General features: G+C 42.2%; 1 long non-coding RNA gene across 1 annotated transcript; it reads left to right on the top strand.

Annotated features, from left to right (window-relative positions):
- Positions 1 to 1987: 1987 nt before the first annotated feature.
- LOC148222217 (uncharacterized) lies at positions 1988 to 16195 on the top strand. Its single transcript, XR_015806466.1, has 3 exons — positions 1988 to 2156; positions 11100 to 11212; positions 11305 to 16195. It is a non-coding gene; the product is annotated as an uncharacterized LOC148222217 (long non-coding RNA).
- The last annotated feature ends 1115 nt before the right edge of the window (positions 16196 to 17310 follow it).

The raw sequence follows: 17310 nt of genomic DNA, 5'->3' as shown, positions 1-17310 counted from the left end.
AAATAATATTTTCTCATTAAAATATGTAAATGCAGATTTAGTTTCTTATTTGTCTTTTTAAGGAGTTTACATGAGAAAAGTAAAAACACTAGCTCATGATGAAGGAATGAAGGTGTTATTCCAATATTTAGACCATCTGAACAGCCTTTTCACACAAGGTTAGTATGAATATAGTTATTGATATAGCACAACTTCTTAGATAAAATCGTCGTTATCACTGGTTTAGCAAAGGAAGAACATGTTCTGTGGGGTTTATATCTATATATCTGTACATCTATGCAAACACACACATCTTCATCTGTACCCTATACACTTATACCGAATATAAACACATATTACATTCATGCCTGTGTGTATGTATACTCATCACCTACTTATTCCCAGTTACATTTTCTCTAAAGAGTATAAAAATTTGTAAGCTTCTGCAATACAGAGCAAACATAAACAATATTTAAATAATTAGTTACTTTTTAAAGACTGAGAACATTGATTTTTTTTTCCAGTGGTGTTATTTCTTAAAAGTGGCATTGCAAAATCTTTTTTGAGAAAAAGTGAGCTATCGTAGCCTTTTACCTGGTGTTTAAACCTGCTCAAGCACAAGTTAGTCCAACCACTGCTAGAATTTCTCCATCCTTATTGATCAACACTTTCCCAAACAGGTAGTTTGCAAAGTGTAACACAATTGTACCTGTTTTTCTGTAATTCAATATACAGTCCCTTTCAAAAAGTAAGGGCAAGGTAGTTACAAAGAAAACTGGATTCCAGGCACTTTCTAGCAGGATTCCCCAAATATGCTAGGGATTTTACAAGGATTCTGCAACTGTTGAAAATTAGAGAAGCCATCTAGTGAAATGAGTAAATAAATGCCTTGGAGACGAGGCACTCTGCGAGCACAGTTACAAGACAACCACATACTGAAGTGCTAACTAGCAAGAAAATGACATTGTATTCTAATGAAGTGGCAGGATTCACAAATTCTACGGGAATGATGTTACAGAGGTTTTGTCTCCGACTGATCTCTCCGAATTTCTGGACCATAAACACAGTGACATTCCCATTTCCTTACTACACACCACAAGGTCCTTGCTAAAGTTTTAAGATTAATGTAGAGGGCAATTAATCCAGTTGTGACCATTTTTTTTTTTTTTTTAAAGAACGGATCCCACACACAGAAAAAAGGTGGAAAATACATGAATCACTGGGCTGATTAAAATGCATGAAGCTGCTAAAGCTTGTCAGATGGGGGACAACTGAACTCATTCATCAAGTCCAACCCACGATTATATCAACACGATCAGTTAAAGAAAGCATTCAAAACTTATCACCAGATCAATGGACACATAACTCGACAAACTTTTCCTAAACAAGCGATGACCTACATTTTTAGACAACGAGGAAGTTTTTCTCCTTCCCTTTTTTCTTTAAAGATCTAGCAGTCAGAACAAATCCTCAAAGATGAAATCCTAGCCCAACTAACAAGATGAAGCTGCACTTCCAGAGCTTTTTTTTTTTTTTTTTAACTATACAGTAACGGCGGAGATAAAGATCTGAAAAGATTATACCCCAAAGCAAAATACTTTCAAAAGGTGCAATAGGTTTCTCGCTGCATAATGCGAGTGTGTGACTCGCCACCGTACATTTAAAGTGCCATTTCCCTCTTTATCTCTGCGATTACCAGAGGCTGCCCAAGCCCGGGGACCCCCCTGGCCGCCGCGCCCTCTCCCTCGCTGCGGCCCCCAGCGCTCAGCCCTCGGAGCCGCCGCGCTCCTCCGCACATCTCCACCCGCTTCCCCAAATGTTGTGATGCTGATCTCAAACAAATACGCAGCTCAGCGCGTCGCTTGAATTTACTGCTTTGACTTGTTAAGTCTCCCTAATGGCTCAAGTCCAATGTCAATAAACACAGATCTGAAATAGAGCAGCAATAGACAACAGCGCGGAGGGAAGGGGCCGGGTGGGGGGGCCGAGGGAATCAGCCGCGGCCGAGCTCTCCGTCATGTTTAGATATTTCATGGGGGGTCGGGGGGGATTCTTTCTTTTTTTTTATATTTTATTTGCCAGCGAGACATTATAAGCTAGGCGTACTTAACGCAAAGACAGTGTTCATTTCAGGCAAAAGCTCTTCCGGAGGATGGGTTGGAGCCTGGCTGTGCAAGGTAAGCCCGAGAACCCGGCCAGGCTGGGCGACTCGGGGGTTTGTTTCATGTTAGCGCATGGTATGTGAATCCTTTCTCAGCGGCGGGGTTTTTGGTTTTTTTGTTTTGTTTTTTTTGGTTTTGGTGGAGTTTTTTGGTTTTGTTTAGTTTTTTTTTTTTTTTTTTTTTTTTTTTTTTTTTTTTTGGTTGTTGTTGTTGTGGTCTTGTTTTGTTTTCTCTCCCCTCGACATTTGACAAGACACCACCCCACAGGACTGAATCCTCTATTGAGGACAGCCAGCTCTTTCTCAAGCAGAATATTTATTTTCTCTCGAACCGCGCCTTGCAGGGAAGGGCGGTTTGTGCCAGGTAGGGAGAAAAGAACTCCCCGGCGACCCCTGAGAGGGAGTTTTACGAGCCAGACTTTTTTCAAAAGTAGTCCTTGGGAAAGGGAGAAAAAACTTATCAGCTGCATCAACTTCAGTGTCGAATTATCTCGGAATCTTAATATAAATGTCACTTTGTGGGCTGGTTGGGTTTTTTTTAGTTTTGTTTTTGTTAACAAAAAGAAACCGAGGCTGTGAAGCCTTGGAGGGGCTGTATTTGTTTCTTTTAAACTAACAACAAATTATCTAATTAATATGTTTCAATTACAGCATGAAAAAGAGAGGCTTTGGACCGCCTGCAGTGGGTTTACAATAGCCCCAGAGCCCACTATAAGAATTTACAATAACTTCACATCTGTTTCTTTATTTCCCACTTTTCGAGTCTAAAACTCCTCTTGAAATCACTTCAAACCGTAGCCCAAGTTATGAAATATGGTCTCTCTGCCAGGAAAAAAAAAAAGGTAGAAAGAAAAAAAGGACAAAACTTTGCAGATCGAGGCTTCATTTGCAAGCTAGAAAGTGAAAGCCCCATTGAAGAGCATTAAACAAATATATTAGAATTCTGTCACTTTATGCAATTGAGTAGATCAAATAAAGGGTCCCAGGCCACTTCATTCACTCTCATTCACTTGAATAGAAAATGCAAAGAATAGCAAACCTAGACTGGGCCACCGATGTAGATTTAGCCCTTTTTTTCTGAGAGACAAAAAGGCTGAATTTTCACAAACACATTGCTGACTCGGGGACTAGGAAACCAGCACTGAAACCCCTTTGGAATTTAAATTCATTTTATCTTCTCTCTTTCTGGGTCCCTTTGCACTACAGGGTGAGTTGCACTGGCACCCTTGCTTGGAAAAAAAAATACAATACAACAACAACGGGGGGAAAAAAAAAAAGGAGGAAAAAAAAAGAAAAAAAAAAGGTTTCCAGATTTTTCCAGCAGAGTCACAGTACAGTTTGGAAAGTGACGTTTATATTTGCAAAGAGAAGAGAGGGAAGAGCCGCCCTTTGCCCTAAGGATCGAAGCCCTTTCAGCCCCTTCTCGAAACGCCTGAGAGTGTTCCTGCTCGGCTGCTCTCCGGGGCTGCGGGCTCGGGGCTCTACGGACACCGGGGCTGAGGGCTCAGGGCACCGCACACACCGGGGCTGCGGGCTCAGAGCACCGCACACACCGGGACTGCGGGCTCAGGGCACCGCACACACCGGGACTGAGGGCTCAGGGCACCGCACACACCGGGACTGAGGGCTCAGGGCACCGCACACACCGGGACTGCGGGCTCAGGGCACCGCACACACCGGGACTGCGGGCTCAGGGCACCGCACACACCGGGACTGAGGGCTCAGGGCACCGCACACACCGGGGCTGTCACACTCAGGGCACCGCACACACCGGGACTGCGGGCTCAGGGCACCGCACACACCGGGACTGAGGGCTCAGGGCACCGCACACACCGGGGCTGTCACACTCAGGGCACCGCACACACCGGGACTGCGGGCTCAGGGCACCGCACACACCGGGACTGAGGGCTCAGGGCACCGCACACACCGGGAGTGCCACACTCAGGACACACCGAGGCCGCCGCGCTCCGCGGGGAGAATCTCCCCTTTATCCAGTGCTGGCCTTGCCCTGGCCAGCGGGCGAGGCCGGGCACGGTGCCCGTGCCGCACATCACAGGGCATGGCAGCACAGCCACGTTCATCTGTGCCACCAGGAGCAGGCAATGGACAGCAGAGACGCGGCCGCTCTGTTCACAGGGGCTGCACCAGAGCGTGCCAACTGCTGTGTCGGGACTGGGAGACCCTGCCCTTCCTTCTGCAGCTTTTCTATGTGAAGGTTCCTTATCTGCCATCCGTCTCTGCTGGGACACTCAGCACTGAGGCACCCAGAGCAGGGCAGAGCATCCAAAGGAGGGCCTCGCCACCTCCTCCCTTACATATCCCTAACACGGTCACTCCAACGTGTCTGACAGGTTAACTCACACCACAACTGTAGGCACTAGCAAATAAAGACTCTTGATTTTGCACTATTTTGTAGGGCCTCAGTATTAATTAAGTACTAAGTAGAGTATTTTGCATTAATTAGAGCAGCTCCTTAGAGAGATATTACAGCCAAAACTAATCTTATACCACAGGAAAATGCTCAGCATTGCCACTGCCCCCAACTCCACAGACAGCACAGATCACCTGCATGTACTGGGCTTGTTTGCAAGCACTAACCTGTAGACATTTTTCCCAGGGATGACATCAAGACACTTTGCGTTTTGCAGCTTCCATCTTCCTTGCTTGCTTTAATGGCTACTAGATAGAATATAAATAAGTAGGGATTGAGTCCAAAACCCCGACATGCTTCTACTCCTAGGTGAGCTCACCAGCCATGGCCTTGACAGCTTAAGGCGCCTTCTCAGACTTCAAAAACCTCTAGTACAACTTCCCTTCTTGCCAGAGCATCTGGGAACTCTTGCTCCCAAGGCTGTTCTTCTGAGCAGGCCCACATGTTAGTTCCATATTTTAACAGTCTAAGCTACTAATTAGGGGGCAAATTTATTCATATTATCTGCAAAGCCACTGTGTTCCAAATTAAACATGAAACAAATAAAAACTCAAATGAAACAAGCAAAAAGTTACCAGAGCCTGTCTTTTGGAATACCTGAACATGGAAGCACACAAACACATCCAACTCTGGCTAAAAAGAGCTGCTTTAAAGGTGAGGTCACACAGGAAACTCTGCTGCAGAATATCAAGATGGACAAAGCATCCATTTCAGGGAAGAGAAGACAATTCTCCACTGCTAGCCACAGATGGCAATCATGCCATCACACAGTTGCAAGTCCACCTCTTCCACACCACCTAAGTGCAATTTTTTACCATCTCGGGCAATATCACCATCAGATTCTCTCCCACCTCCTCCTGTATTTCTCTCCTGCATGGCCATTCTCTCTGTGGCTCTGACTACCAAATTTTCACCTCAGCTTAATGATGTGTGCTGCTGGGAGTGGAATACTGAGAAGCTGAAAGGTGCCTTCTGCATCCCAGGGTCTTTAAAACATTTTTGCTTTGTGCCTTGGGGACATCCCTCCCTGAAGTCTAATGGGGCTTGAACAGTTCCCCCACAGAAACACTGCTGGTGTCTTCTCTCCCTGTGCTCCTGCCTTTCCTTAGCTTTTCACAGGGCTGGGCTATTCAGACCAGTCATGAGCCCAACACACACAGTAGGATGGGAATAGGCCCACACGGACCTGCTGAAGGAGACCACAAACAGTTTGTGTTTCTCCTCAATTGGTGCTGAATGCACTTCAGTCCTTGTTGAACATAATTTCATAATTAACTCATATAATTTTCAGGTTAAGGAGGTTCTCTGGAGAACAGGGAAGAGAATCAAGAGAGGACTGATCCCTGTTACACGTAATTTGGCTACAAATTGCTGTTTTGTTTGCATCTGTGAGAGCTCTAACAGAAAGAGAGAGGAATTTTAACATGCATGAAATCAGATTTGAACGATTTCTACACCTGCAGAAAGTTGTTAATAGTCATATTCACTTCTTTATTCAGCTAGAGCTTCCTCATCTTTGCTAGACCTAGAAGAGTCGGGTGTATCCAGAGGTTCAGAGAAGCAGACATACTCCTGAATGTACATGGGGATGGGCACAGGCTGGACCACCTGAGCTGCTCTCCTCAGTAGCCAAAGGATGTGTTTTTAAAGTACTTTATATTCAGCCATTCAGGATTTGCAAGACTGGCACCAGTAGTTCCTCCCTAAAAATGGCAAGTACTGTGTATGGCAGAGGAAGACAGGGAAGTTCCTTCAACAGACAAGACCCCAGGAGGGGAGGCTTGTCCCTTCTTGCTTGTCCTATCACTGCTGAGCTCTCTCATCTCTCAGGCACAGAGTCCTGTACTTACAGCACAAGCTCACCCAATTCATGCTTGCAAATGTCTAATACACTAAGGGTGGGGTTCAGGTAAAAATTAAACTGCATAAAAATCCACAGAAAATTCCTGGTGAATTAAATAGAGTAAGAGTTTCGCTATCAAGGATTTTCAGAGCATTCAAATGATTTTCTGATTAGGTAAGTAATTTATCTTTCTCTCAGTTTGTGGTCACAGTCATTGGATATGGAAGGTCACACGCAGCTGTACACAGGTGCCCTAATGCTGCACGGTCATGAGCAACTCTGAAAGCTTTGGAAAATGTCTACATTCTTTGTCATTTTTTCTTCACCTGATAGTCCAGTGCTTTCAGACCATAAGTCAGAAGACTATTTTTTTGCTTCACATGCAAAAGAACTTGCCAAAGAAGGGACAAACCCAGACCAAACCATGTTCTTCTCTGCCTATAACAAGATTTGGGTGGGGGTTTTTTGTTGTTTGTTCTTAAAGTCGGTTTGTTAGTTTGAGTTGTTTGTTTTTTTTAATCCTTGGAGGAAGGAAGGACAGCTCATCATCCATTTTCAGGATGCTAGGGTACTTTTCAATATGTGGACTAATCTATCTGAACATTAATAAAATCACAGTCCTAAATATTTTTGATAAAATTCTAGAAAGGTTTAAGAAATTATCTTTTCTGTCTTTTGACTCTACCTTCTCAATTGTGAGGAATTTTTCAAATCCTTTTGCATCAAAACCACATTATCCACTTCTCATCAGTAATACCTCAAATGGATTTCCTTACTCTTTTTCTAACAACAAATAGATCACTGGAAATTCTCCAGCATTTAAGTTCTCCAGGATTGTTAAGCAAAGCATCAGGCACTGTAAAACCTTTGATAAAGTCCTACTAATACTGGATTTTCTTCTGAAAGCATGACTAAAAGAGCTGGTAGAGGAATTCCTGTGAGGAATCCAGAGAGGGTTTAGCTAAATCAGAGCCATAGGACTGGTTATGTCCACACAGGGGAGACAGCAGGGCCAGAGAGGAGCAGCAAGGGCACAAGAGGGGTGAAACTCCTGCTCTGCCCCCACATAGCCAGCACTGCCCAGCACAATCTGCAGAACTGACACCACCAGCTGGAATCAGCCAGAGGTTGACTGCTCTGAAATTACCTACTTCTCTTCCTCACTTCTTCCGTGAACAAAAGGAGGGACAATTAATAGTAAATTCCATTGTCTGAAAGAGATACTACAATTTCTCTTACTGCCTATATATACTTATATATTATAAATGCCTTTACTGTGAGATGGTGTGGGATAAGTCTTTTGAAAGCACAGGCTCATCTTGCAGAGCCTTGCTTTTGAGGAATTTGGGTTAGGGGTTTATTATTTTTTTTCCTTTTCCCCTGTCAGAAGATATACAAAGATATGTCTTTTTATCAGCTTGGCATTACTCTGAGATTTTTCCATAAGCTCAAGATCAGGCTCTTTTGAAGTCATTGCACAGGAATCACCAGGGGCACCTATTGCATGTTCAAATGAAGGCTCTCCATTGGAAAATAAACCCAGTTCTGCCTGTAGCACTCAAATTCCATCAAAGTGCTCCTCTTTCTCTATCTGCATTGATGTGTCCGAGTTGTATTTCGGAGAACAGCATTTTCCTCCTAACTGGTCACAGGCATAAATTATAAAACAAAATACATTTCTAAAGAGAAGTAAAGCCTTGTCAGACCACGGAGTGTCTGACAGCCATCAGATCACACAGCCACCCAGAACATCAGAAAGGAAGAAAGCACATGAGACATCTAGCACTCTCAATCCCTCATTAGCCCTCCCTTTGCAATAAGGACTGCGTATATCTAAGTGCTGCTTTTTCTTTCGTTCAGAATATCCAAAGTCCCTCGACATTATTCTATTTTCCTGAGCATTCTCCTTTGTCAGTTCCTACAACTATATAAAACAAGCCAAACCCCAAACTGTTTCTCCATGATCAAACTCTGATCTTTTTTTTTTCTTTCCAAGTAAAGATATACTGCTTAAAAGGACAGTTTTGGGGTCAAATGCTGCTGCAAAGCAACTCAATGGGATGAATTTGGGTCAGTAACAATGCATTACTTAGTTCTCAATGCAAGTCAGGGAGGTTATGGTTCTGTGAATGTGGATGTGGCACAGTTGGGTAGGAGGTCAACAGCAGAGAGTTAAGTACTATTTTCAGCATTGTCTTTTCCTTCATCCTTTTGAGGATACAAAGCAGAAGCTGTCAGTATTCATCCACTTGAGCTCTGGAAATACCTCTTAGGAAAGCTGGGAACTGATCTGGCAGATAAACAGCAAGCATCATTACATAAGCCTGGATCCTTGGACTATCCTGGCATAAGGTGGAATTCCTTGTATCTCTCAGAACAGCAGTGGTAAAAGCCTTTCTCCCTGGAGTCGGGGATGCAAATCATGCCTGTCCATTTCTTCACAGTGTCAGATGAGAGGAAAGCTTGTCCCTTACACGGCAGACCTTGAGGCAGTGAGTTTGGTCATTTGTTTTGTGTTAGCTCAGGTAATTCACCTAACAGTAGCAGCATGAGGCTTCAGAGAGGCTGATTAATCTCTCAAAAGCTCCAAATCACAGCCTCTCACTGGGCCTTAGAAAATGTTCCACTCTTCCAAGTATGCTATATCATGTACTCTAACCTTTCTTTGCATTAGTAAATGGTAAATATTAATTTGAAAAGAGAAAACGTCTTTGTTACAAATATTTTTTCATTCTGCCTAAACCTTCTCTTTACTCTGATGGAATTATGATTGACTCATATTGTCTGTATGGAGGCAAACCCTCCTAATACACTGCTTTAACTAGAGTAAATGGACTGAACAAGCACTAATCTCTATAGCAAGCTACCAAAGCCTGCTTTGTGTGCTCCTTATTTCAGCCTAGCAGAGCTGCTGTCATTTCACTTGTGCAGAGCAAGACTGTCAAACACAAATTCATGCACAAAGTTCTGCCCAGGTGTGTATGCAAGTACCCACTATGTGCACAGAAAGCATCAAGCCCATTAGGCTCAAGTAAATGGGCATGAAAATGCCACCAATTTTGTTTTCAAAATAAAACCACATTTCTCAATCCTTGTGGACAGCTCAAAACTCCGGGCAATAAGGTGACATCTATTTATTTGTTCTTTGCAAGGCAGCCAGCAATGCACAGTAGCATATACAATTGTGTAAACCAAAGGATTCAGATTATTCTTGGATGTTTCCATTTAATGTTTCACTTTCTGGCATTGTGTAATTAACACAAAATCATTGGAAAAATCAACAGTTTCAAAAAGATCTGATAAAATATTGCTGTTAAGTGTTTTCTCAACTAGTGGCAGCATCCAGACCAAGACCAATGAAAACTTAAATTTGTTCTTACAAGCCCTCTCCATGACCTTTTGGGAACAGTACAAGGATTTCATTCAAATTTTGTACAAAGGTGTTAGTACTGGAACTTGGGGATCTTTCTCTGGAAGCAGAGGCTTTTGAAGATTGCACATTTCCATTCTTTATGCTGTTATTCTCTCAGTCCACAATACAACTCCCACTGATCTCAGTGGGGATGGCTGAAAGGCAGCAGTACTGAAAAGCACACTGTAGTGTAAGCACTGGAATAAATTTACCTGATACCCTACAGATAATGGCCTTTGTTCCCTAAACTACACCTACCCAAAGAGCCCTCCTCTCTTATTTCTGCATGATATCCTACCCAACAAGAGAAGAGAGAACAGAGCTGCCTGCTGACTTGTCAGAGGAGGCAACACTCATGGCTGGCTTGTTGCTCCCATACACAATGAACAGTGCTTGAGTTCAGACTGGCTTTCCCTCAGGGACTAATTTGAGCCTGTCTTTTCTATCTAGCCAACATTTTAAGAAATCATTTAAGAGAACACTTTAAAAAACTAAGGAACTCAATTAGTAGAAAGAGGAGTTCCACTCCTCTCAAGTTTGACTGAAGCTGGCTGAAACAATCAACGTTCCTTGAGTTGAGAGAACAGGCTTAAAATATGGTCTCATAAGCCTCATTTCCTCAGCAAACCAAGACAAAACTTCCAAATTTAATTAATACCATCAAATCCTATGTAGTCACTAGGATTGCCTAGGAAATATTCTCTACCTTCAAAACTATTTGAAAAAACCCAAGGAGCACATCAATCTCATCACCAAACTGAAGCAATTCTGTGCAGCCTCTAGTTTGTGCTCTGAATGATGCAGTTTTCAAATGTATTTTCTCCTTGTCCTAGTCTTTGTCTTAACTGCTTTGAACTCCTTGTTCAACAACAACAGATTAATGCTGTATCTTACAAAGAGGAATTAGGATGGATTTCATTAATGCTAACAACTTGGCTATGTTCTCACCATATGAATATAGCATAAGTAAAAGATTTTTTTATGCCAAATCTTGGGCTTATGAAACACTGAATTATTTTGCTCAAAATCCCTGTCAACTTTCCCTTAATTACTGATAAATCAAGCATGCTAAAATGGTGCAGCAAATAATCTCCCATTTGGAACATGTGTGCTCTCTTTGGGACTGGCCTATTTACAACAGCTATGATGTTCCACAGGCTTGGAAAGAACATGGGATTTATTTCCTTCATTCTCTAGAAGCATTCAGACTTTTTTTAAGGTATGATTTAAATTTTTTTTAAAATGTACTGTTTTCCTACATTTCCCATCACAGGCTTGCATCTTTTTTTTCCTTTGGTCTGAGTATAGACCAACCCTCCACAGGCAAAGAATCATCTCTCCTGCACGTGTGGATGGATATTTTTACTTGGTCCCCAATTGTTATAGGTATGTCAGGTTCACATATCTAATCTCTGGGAGACTCTGCTCTCTGCATCCACACTCATTTAACTGGTAACATTATTTTTATTTATTTATAGGACATGAAAATTTGAATTTGTGGCCTAAACCTGAGTCTGTACATTTGTGATTCGAGACAGAACTATTCCACTCAGAAAGAGGAATCTCCTACTTTTAAGGAAGAACAAATATTAATTTATTGTTGCTGAGATCCCAGTTATTGTTCAGTACCTGAGGAGAACTGGCAAAAAAAACAGATGTCAAACAACAGGTTGTGCTGTGTGCTATGCTCACGGAAAATGTGGTTTCTTGAATGTTTCCAGGTAAAGGCCTGCCTCTTTCAATCCCTTCTCTTTTACCAGGAAATCCCAGGATCTGCTCTAACTGGCAGCTGGACTTGTGGCCATCATATCTGCATTTCTGTTACATGACCCTAACTGCTAATTCTGCCTGGCTGTACAGATACAGCCATGTAAATACATTGAACAACATCTTAATTCAAAGAGAAAAGAAGGCTGCAGAACTTGATACATTTTCCATGTAAAAACAGGGGGAAATGCCTTCTACCAGTTCAGTGTGAAAAAATAAATAAGAGTGAATCAAAACAAAAATGTTTGGAATTGACTCTAAAGTATCTGAAGACATGAAAGTCATGAATATTTATGACATCAAATATTAGTTATATTTGATGTCTAACAAAGACTTATCTGTTTCATTGGAAATAGCTTTCTTATTTTGTCATGAATACAGAAGCAGCCTTATTAATAAAACAAAATACCATAAAAGAAAACAAGCAGAGACTGAAGGTTCTGCTAGTTTTTAAGGGTTTGTATTCTGCTATGTTATGTACTTATTTTTGATGGTTTTCCCCTTAAATTATGAGCTTGGGGAAGGAGAAGAAAATAACTCGAGTGTAAAGTTTAAACTACTTATAAGACAGATATGTTTGAAGCTGAATTTCCTTGTTTGGGGAAAAAAAAAAGAGCTACTAGACAACACACTTGAGGATCATAAATCAGTCCACACACACAGTCCCTGAAGTCACCAACTGGAGCATTGCCCCAGGTGTGGATACAGTGGGTATTGTAACATGTGTGATCCCAGAGCCTGAGCAGGACTGGCTGCTGGGGAGCCCAAGGCCCAGCTGTGTTGACTAAAATGTGTCTGCTCACAGCTACCACATCTCTGGCTTTTGTGGTTCAGAGACAGGACAATCAATACAGAAATATCCTTCCCAGAACTTAGGAAAAGTAGGTTAATACTCCAACTCATTCATGGACTCCCAAAGTGCCTATAGGTTCTCGCTTGGAAAAACGTATGAGAGCAGACAGAATTTCAGGACACTGCAGAATCATTTAGGTTGGAAAATATCTCTAAGATCTTAGAGATATTAGAGGTAAGCCCACCTCTAAACCATGTCCCTCAGTGCCACACCTACACATCTTTCAATGTCTCCAGGAATTTTGACTCCACCACTTCCCCTGAGGAGCCTATTCCGGTGCTTGGCAATGCCCTCCATGAAGAAATTTTTCCTAATATCCAAGCTAAATCTCCCCTGGCACAACTTGAGTCCATTTCCCTTCATCCTGTCCCCTGTTACTTGGGAGATGAGGCCAATCCCCAGCTGGCTACAACCTCCTGTCAGGGATTTGTAGAGAACAAAAGGTACCCCCTGAACCTCCTTTTCTCCAGGCTAAACTGCCCAACTCCCTCAGCTACTCCTCACAGGACTTGTGATGCAGACCTTCCCCTGGATTCTAGGGAGTGCCACCCTTCTCTGGACATGCTCCAACATCTCAGAGTCCTTGTTTTCATGAGAGGCCCAGAACTGGACACAGCACTCAATGGTGGGTCCTGCTGGACACACCATGGCCGGTCCAGGCCAGGTGCCATTGGCCTTCTTGGCCACCTGGGCACACCTGGCCCGTGTTCAGCTGCTGTTGATCAGCACCCCCAGGGCTCTTTGCAGCTTTCCAGCCCTCTACCCCAGCCTGTGGCACTGCAGGGCTTGGTGTGAGCCCTGGGCCTTGCTGGACCTCACACAGTTGGCCTCAGCCCACTGATCCAGCCTGTCCATACAATTGTTTTCCTGAAAAAGACTGCCTTGTACTTGTATATTCTCTTCTCCAAACTTGCAAAGGGTTTACAACACCCTACAATGCTCCAGTATCTAAATATCTTTGTAGCTGGTATTTCTGACACATGACCTGTATATTCTTTGCTGCAAATATTTTTTGTTGGGCCCCTTTGTGACTCTTCTCCATAAAGAATCCAGTGCCATTTGCCAAACTCAAAATAATACTGTGCGACTGTGTGCACAAATGTTTGTGAATGATTTGAATCCTGTGGTAGGAGGAATCACAGAAGTATCTAAAACTTTGAACATAAGTAACCTCTGAAAAATGTGAACCTGAGCTGCAAGAAGCCTCAGGCTCAGAACACAGCACAGAGCTGATGAGCTTTGGATGAAATCCTCTTATCACAGAGGGCCTGTACAAAGATCAGCACCTAGAAGAAGTTAAATAAAGGGGAGAAACTCACTCTGAATACCTGCCTGTACCCTAGAAAACTCAGTTAAAGAAGATGCAAGTGAAGACAGTATAAAACACAGTATATCTCAGACCTGCACTTTCTTGTGACCCCAGAAAAGAAGACAGAAAGCCCTCTGGGAGCACTCAGTTTGTTCCAGCCCTGAGTCCCACTGCTGAGCCAGCCAGGGCCAGGCTCTGACCTACAGCAACAGTGCCCTCACCAGCCAGAATTGCTCTTATTGTGCCCTGGCTGCCACTTAGATTTATCTACGTATTTTATGTCTTCTCTCTGGGTAAGCAGAAAGGGTTTTTTGGTCTATATCCTATGTAAATTAAAATACATGAATAAATTGGAAAGCTCATTTAATTATCTATGGACAAAGGAAGCATGACTGTTGCTTTGAATAGAAAAATAATTTTGTGAATGAATCAAATTCCAGTGAAAAAAGATGTTGCACCTGCAGTACACTTAGCCTGATGACTTCACCAAGTTTGCTGCCCATTAACCATATTATAATATTTAAAATATAATTAATTGGTCAGTTGCATAATTCCAACAGCATAGTAGGAGCACGATGCATCTTGTTTCTGAGGTCAAATGCAGTAAGCTGGCATTCTGCCAGGACAGGGAATGTCATGGTGTAGATGAAAATAGCCTATTCTTTACAGGTTTAATTTGACTCTGTGTTTTGGAAATATGGGTTGGACCTGCATGACTGAGGAAAAAGAAGCCACAGAATTCCTGTTTGTTGGTTACAGTATGAGGGATCATGAGAAAGTGAACCAGGACATATGCCAAGTGTCACTCGTGATGTGGGACACGTCACCAGCAGAAATGAGTAACTAGGCCAAAACCTGGCTCCACTTTTTTGTGGTTGAATGGCTCCTGGGTACAACACTGATGGCTGTGCATCCATAATGACAGAAATGCTGAGAGATATTTTAAACTCTTGGAAAATCCTGCATTATTTCTCAATACAGTGAGTATGCTCTGGTGAAGAAACAGGGTCAGAAACTACTGCTACATAAATCTGGTATTGGGGGACCATCAAGAAATCAGAAATGTCCTTCTGTAAACTGAATCATACATGTCCTAGCAGAGCTGCAGTACAGTAGCTGTGTAAATTCCTTTAATTTAGCAGTGGTTTCCATCTCTACTGCTGAGGAAAGGTGATGCTATAAGTGCTTTTAGGACATATCTAAGTCATATTTTCTGGGCTTGCTTATTTATTTACCATTGTTTTTTAAGTGTGTAGATTTCTTATCTGGTATACACATGCAGACACAAACAGATGCAAAAAAAAAGGGAAGACAGAGCCAAGTCAAGTCCTGTGTTGAACCAGATGTTTGCAGCTGAATTGCCAATGTTTCACTGGTCTGAAACCCTGTGGCAGCCACGTTTGTCACTGTTTGCACAGCAAGGACTCTTACTGCAGTCACCAGGTGCAAGGAACACAGGACCTGCTCTCTCAAAACCTGGAGAAAGCAAACATTTGTGGGTAGACTTGGAGAAGACTGGAAGATCTAAGAAGAATATAGGAAAAAGGAAGAATGTGATAACCCTTCAGGATTTAGAGGGCTCAGACTTAAACCAGACCAACAACAGGAGGTGGAATTCTGCATACCAGAAGAAACTCTTCTTGAAGCTTGGGCTTACACATCTTCCTGTCCAATGGCAAGGTCAAGTGCAGAAAATAGATAACTGTTAAAAAAACCTATATACCCTTTTTGTTTATTTTGTTGGTTGTTTTGTTTGTTTATATAGTGAAAACTAAACTCAGATTCCATGTTTCTCAATAAAACTTTAAAAGAAATTCTGGAATAACTTTTTAAAATGGCTTAGTTGAACATTGTCAATCATCTTCCTAAGTGAAAACCAGCTTTGACCAAGACACTGATATTGGCAGTATTGCTGGGCATCTCCCAGCAATGAGAGCTGTGACTGAGATGCTGCTTTAGTGCTGCCAGCAGTGCCCTTATGTGCAACTATAAGAAACTTGTCAGGGAGTTCAACTGGCACAGTATCCCCCATCAAAATTGCACCCAAATGGTACTAAATGTCACACTCAGTTGAGCCCTTCATGAAGATCATCACGTCTCAACTTCAGCTTTCTTTCCACAGTGAAACCAATGAGAAATTTATCTATCCACCATTTGGGACTGAGCCCAAAGCCTCCTTTGCTTTGGCCTGTTCTGGGATGGAACAAGGTACTGCAGTGAGCTGAAACACCCCCTCATACAGACCCTCTTAGGTTTCTATGAGCCTTTTGCCAGGCAGGAGAGAAGATGCTCACTGAAAATGCTCCTAATTCTAAGCTAACTGGCCTGAGAAAGAACTTGCAGTTTGCACACAATATTTCTGCTGCACACAAGAAATTGTAAGGCCAGATGCTGGCTGTATATTTTGTATGTGAGGATGTGTGCAAAGGAATGTCTCTGTGGGCATGTGCAGGGATATTCCTAGGATTTGTTTTATTTTTAAGATGTCCTAGAAATTTAACTGAACTCTCACATGGAATCAATTTAAAATAGAAGACCTGGCACAGCTTTACTTGTATATCTTTCTAATGCATTTGTCCAATCAAAATGATAATGTAGACAAACTGTGGACTGCAAAGCATATTATCCAGCAATATCTCATTATTATGCAAAAAATCAGATATTCACAGCAACTGTCTCATCTATTTATTGTTTGGTTACTCATCTGGAAATTTTAATACTTTCTTCAGGGGCAGGGGCTGGCAATAAAAAAATAGATCTATATATCAAACCTTTAGCTTCTAGCCATCATTGTGTGCCATAATACAGATGGAGTAGCTATCAGCTCTCTTTACCTTGTTGGTTTATTTACTTCAACTAAGAATAGAGATTTAAAGAGAATACAATAACAAAATCCACTGCAAGCTAAATTTTCATGGTCCAGTGTGGAAAAAACCTTGACTAACAACAACAACAACAAAAGAGTAATCAATATACATCTCTATGACTAATTAATTTATGAAAACTATAGACCCAGTCTTAATAACCTTCAAACTTCCCTGTTTTTCCCAAGTATATCAGTGGGTCTGCTGCAACACATCACCAGGCCTGCACCTCTGTATGTGTAAGTCACATCTTGGCCCAGCAGCATTATTCAAACATTTTGCTCCTTAGTTCAGTGAAACACTGAATGAATTGCTTGTCTCACTCTAAGCACCTGACTGGTCTTATTGAAATTTCCAGCAGGATTACACATTATCTTTAAAAGGGTCACAGCCCCTTTAAAACAAGGAGCTCAATACACAAGAACACACAACTGTTGGGAAGCACTTCAGTCTGGTCACCAAATTCAGCGTCTGCAATTGCACCAGTGAGAAAGTGGCTTTTGCAGCCTCAGCTTGTGAAAGCATTTGAACTGCCATCATGTCACTACAGGTTCACATACCACATACTAATGATATCAGAACGAGATTCTACCTTATGAAAATTAATAGAGCTTGATTGTAAGGGTACTGCAGGTTTTTCTTCAGTCATATACAAGAAACAGATGATTCAGGAAGATAAGTCAGACTAAAT

Source organism: Sturnus vulgaris, chromosome 13 (genome assembly GCF_052056855.1).
Source record: "Sturnus vulgaris isolate bStuVul1 chromosome 13, bStuVul1.hap1, whole genome shotgun sequence".
NCBI lineage: Eukaryota > Metazoa > Chordata > Aves > Passeriformes > Sturnidae > Sturnus > Sturnus vulgaris.
The sequence above is the reverse complement of the archived record's forward strand: the minus strand, read 5'-3'. Positions and strand labels throughout refer to the sequence as shown.